This window comes from Somniosus microcephalus, unplaced genomic scaffold (genome assembly GCF_052327205.1).
Source record: "Somniosus microcephalus isolate GS21.2 unplaced genomic scaffold, FLI_Smic_1.0 unresolved_chr1, whole genome shotgun sequence".
In the NCBI taxonomy this organism is placed as follows: domain Eukaryota; kingdom Metazoa; phylum Chordata; class Chondrichthyes; order Squaliformes; family Somniosidae; genus Somniosus; species Somniosus microcephalus.
Window position 1 is genome coordinate 130,968,276 of NW_028225179.1, and position 5,175 is coordinate 130,973,450.

The window sequence follows — 5,175 nt, forward strand, 5'->3', positions numbered from 1 at the left end:
ACAACCACCGGACGTCCCAAAGCGCTTTACAGCCAATTAAATACTTTTTGACGTGTAGTCACTGTTCTAATGTAAACATAGAAACTTAGAAGATAGGAGCAGGAGTAGGCCATTCGGCCCCTCGAGCCTGCTCCGCCATTCAATGAGATCATGGCTGATCATCCAAATTCAGTACCCTGTCCCTGCTTTCTCCCCATATCCCTTGATCCCTTTAGCCTTAAGAAATATATCTAACTCCTTCTTGAATATATTTAATGAATTGGCCTCCACCGCCTTCTGTGGTAGAGAATTCCACAGGTTCACCACTCTCTGGGTGAAGAAATTCCTCCCCATCTCTGTCCTAAATGGCTTACCCCTTATCCTTAGACTGTGACCCCTGGTTCTGGACACCCCACCATCGGGAACATCCTTCCTGCATCTAGTCTGTCTAGTCCTGTTAGAATTTTATAAGTTTCAATGAGATCCCCTCTCATTCTTCTAAACTCCAGCGAATATAAGCCTAATCGACCCAATCTCTCCTCATATGTAATTCCTGCCATCCCAGGTATCAGTCTGTAGGAAACGCGGCAGCCAATTTGTGCACAGTGAGATCCCACAAACAACAATATGATAGTGACCAGAATCTGTTTCTTTAGTGACGTTGATTGAGGGATTAAATATTGGCCCAGGACACCGGGGAGAATCCCCCTGCTCTTAGTCATAGAGTCATAGAGTCATAATGGCACAGAAGGAGGCCATTCGGCCCATCCAGTCCGTGCTGGCGCTCTGCAGCGCAATCCAGTCAGTCCCATCCCCCGCTCTATCCCCGTAGCCCTGCAAGTTTATTTCCCTCAAGTGCCTATCCAGTTTCCCCTTGAAAACATTGAGTGTCTCCGCTTCCACCACTTCCGTCGGCAGCGAGTTCCAGGTCCTCACCACTCGCTGCGTAAAAAAGTTTTTCCTCACATCCCCCCTGTATCTCATCCCCAAAACCTTAAACCTGTGTTCCCTGGTCCTTGTACCATCAACTAGTGGGAACAGCCTTTCCCTGTCTAGCCTATCTAAACCTGTCATAATCTTGTACACCTCTATCAAATCACCCCGCAACCTCCTTTGCTCTAATGAAAACAAGTCCAGCTTCTCCAACCTGTCCTCGTAGCTAAGATACTTGCCTTCATTAGCTGAGGTATAGAATATAAGAGCAGGGAGGTTATGATGGAGCTGTACAAAACGCTGGTTAGACCACAGCTGGAATACTGTTTGCAGTTCTGGTCGCCACACTATAGGAGGGATGTGATTGCATTGGAGAGGGTGCAGAGGAGATTCACCAGGATGTTACCTGGGCTGGAGCGCTTCAGCTATAGAAACATAGAAACATAGAAGATAGGAGCAGGAGTAGGCCATTTGGCCCCTCGAGCCTGCTCCGCCATTCAATGCGATCATGGCTGATCATCCAAATTCAGTACCCTGTCCCTGCTTTCTCCCCATATCCCTTGATCCCTTTAGCCTTAGGAAATATATCCAACTCCTTCTTGAATATATTTAATGAATTGGCCTCTACTGCCTTCTGTGGTAGAGAATTCCACAGGTTCACCACTCTCTGGGTGAAGAAATTCCTCCTCATTTCTGTCCTAAATGGCCTACCCCTTATCGTATGAAGAGAGACTGGACAGGCTGGGGTTGTTTTCCTTAGAGCAGGGGACCTGATTGAAATGTACAAAATTATGAGGGTAGATAGAAAGGAACTTTTCCCCTTAGTAGAGGGGTCAATAACCAGGGGACATAGTTTCAAGGTAAGGGGCAGGAGGTTTAGAGGGGATTTGAGGGAAAACTTTTTCACCCAGAGGGTGGTTGGAATCTGGAACTCACTGCCTGAAAGGGTGGTAGAGGCAGGAACCCTCACAACATTCAAGAAGCATTTAGATGAGCACTTGAAATGCTTAGCATACAAGGCTACGGACCAAGTGCTGGAAAATGGGATTAGAATAGACGGGGCTTGATGGCCGGTGCGGACACGATGGGCCTCTTTCTGTGCTGTATAACTCTATGACTCTAAGATTCCCCATCCCCAGAACCATTCTGGTAAATCTCCTCTGCACGCTCTCAAGGGCCTTCACATCCTTCCTAAAGTGTGGTGACCAGAACTGGATGCAATACTCCAGTTGTGGCCTAACCAGCGCTTTATAAAGGTTCAGCATAACCTCTCTACTTTTGTGCTCAATACCTCTATTTAAAATAGTGCCCTGGGATCTTTTACGTCCACCTGGGAGAGCAGGCGGGGCCTCGGTTTAACGTCTCATCTGAAAGACAGCACCTCCGACAGCGCAGCACTCCCTCAGCACTGCACTGGGCGCGTCAGCCTAGATCTTTGTGCTCGTGTGTTTGGAGTGGGACTTGACCTTTTGACTCAAAGCCAGGAGTGCTACCCACTGCGCCACGGCTGGTACACCATGTTACGGTCGTAGTACTGGACCAGCCAACGCACCAGTTGTGAATTCGAAACCCGCCAGGACAAGTTGCGGCAACCTGAATCCAACAAATCTGGTCATTGTGGACTTGAACCAGCAAAATAAAATCCTGGATTTTTGTGAAAAAAACACCCTGACTGGTTCACAAATGCCCTTCAATGAGGATCCCGTCCACGGCTATTGATTTTCCTCCTCTGCATAGGCAAACACAGCAGCCAGTTTGTGCACAGCAGGATCCCACAGACAGTGCGGAGATAAATGACCAGGCCAATCTATTTTTGTCAGCGTTGGTTGAAAGAGGAACGTTGGACCAGGAGAGGTCCCCCCCCGCTATGCTTGGCCTAATGCCGCGGGGTCTTTCACGTCCACCTGAGGGGGCAGACGGGGCCTCGGTTTAACGTCTCATCTGGAAGAATGGCACCTCCGGCGATGCAGCGCTCCCTCAGCACTGCACTGCGTCATCATCAGGCGAAATCATTTGCCCAGCATTCTGACTCAGACGCCGATCCTTGACATACTGCTCGCCGCTGAGTTCAGCTTCCACTCCCATGCTTGATCCGTCACCAAAACTACTGAACCTTGTCCGACTCTGGCTTACTACCTCTCCCCACCACTGCCGCTCCCCCGCCGCCCCACCGCAACACCTCCACCGCTCTGTTGCTGAGGCCATTTAAAAAATGCTCAGAATTCTGGGTTTTATGGCAAGAGGTATAGAAGGTAAAAACTGAGATTTAATGGTGAACTATGTCAAACCTTAGTAAGACCACAGTCAGAGTACTGCGTGCAGTTACGGGCTCCACACTATAGGAAGGATTTTGAGACAATAGAGAGGGTACAGAGTGACTCGGTATGGCGCCTGGTAGGATGTGATACAACTATGAAGAAAAATTTGGGCTGTTTTTGTAAGAACAGAGGAGGTAACGGGAAGATTTGATAGAGGTGCTTAAAAGATATGAAGAGGTGGGACAGGGTAAATAGAAACAGACTGTTTCCAGTGGATGAGGGGACACAGATATAAGATTAAACATAAGGGCCTAGAAATTGAGTTGGCGCCGGGCCAGGGCTTTAGCGCCGGAAATTTAGCGCCGGCGCTAAGTCCCCCTGCGCGCGCCAAAAATTCAGTAGCGCCGCGCCCAGACGGCTGCCGGCGCTACTGGAGGGTGTCAGCGCCTCGCAATGGGCGCTGACTGCCACATTGCGGCGCTAATCCGCCGCTGCGGCACCCAATGCGGTGCGGCAGGCTGGGGAAGTGCAGGCCTCCTCCTTCCGTTAAGGAGGAGCTGCCTGCACCCGACCGCTGGCCGTTGATCTGTGGAGAAAAATGAGCCCGGCACCTCGGAGAAGTGCCGGGCTCGCGGCCCACACGCATCTGTGCCGCGGGGGGGTGTTGGAGGAGTCCGGGGAGGGAGGTGCGGGCAGGCGGCCGCCGGGAAAGCGGCCGGCCGCCGCGCGACCTTAATGCGCCGGCGCTAAGACCCGTAGCGAACTTTTGAAAAATCGTTGGTTGCAGCTGCCACGGGCGAGGCAGCCGCAACTCAATTTCGGCGTTCGGGCGCGTTGCCACGGCAACCGGGACGCTGCACACACCGATGACGTCATCGGTGCCGGCACAGCGCAACCGGCTAACGCCGATGGCAGCGCCCAAGTGAATTTCTCAATCGGCTGTACTTGCGGCGCTAGGCCCTCTAGCGCCTCAAAATGGGCGCTAACCCCACTCAATTTCTAGGCCAAGAGATTTAGGACAGTTGTGTAATGTATGTAATGTATATATACCTTAAGGGAGAGAACTACTTTTTACAGCTCCTGTATAGTGTAGTACCGGCAGTGACCACACCTGTATATAAACCCTGAGTAGTGATCTGTACAGTTAGTTCTAGAGTAACCCTCATTCAGTAAACACCTGTTGAATCGTTCCCTGCAGTCGGTTGTCTGATTATTGAAGGACACAACATTAAGATACACGGATATAACATTGGCGACGAGGCAGATTCGAACCTACCTGCAACTCTGCATCACCTCCCAGGGATTCGCTCCTGGAGAACAGTGGAAGAAGGTCGAGTCCAGAAGCACAGGCGTCGACCATGGGCAACCGCCCAGTCATCCAGCGGAGATTTGAGCATCGCAGGGGAGGCTGTCGAGAGCCAGGCTTGGCTTTCCAGTCACGGTGGTCCAGCGAAACGGGCTGGCAACAGGTACTGCGCAGACCCTTCCCGGACAGCGGTGGGCTAGAGCCCGACCGAGCGGCACAGAAAAAGGTCGAGCAGCGTCGACGGGGGAGAGAGAGAGGGCAGAGCGCGCAGGGTGCAGCCGGTGTTCAGGACCGAGCGGCGTCAACGGGGGAGAGAGGCGAGAGAGAGCAGAGCGCAGCCGGTGTTCAAGGGCCGAGCAGCGTCAACGGGGGAGAGAGGCGCGCAGGAAAACGCGAGGCGCTGCCATTGCCACGAGGACCGCAGAGAGCAGCGTTGGCAGCAGTGCAGGAGCAGCGCACGAAACCCACAGGGCGTCGCCATTTGCCACGAGGACCGCCGAGAGCGGCGTTGGCAGCAGCGCGGGAGACGCCATTTTAAGCCGCAGCGGGGAAGAAAGGAAAGCGCGGGAGACGCCATTTTAAGCCAGTCTAACCACACCCAAAAATGCCGAAGAGTGTCAGTATCACAGCGTTCGACAATGAAGTCGAAGATTGGACGACATATGTCGAACGCATAGAAGTATACTGCAAGGCGAATTA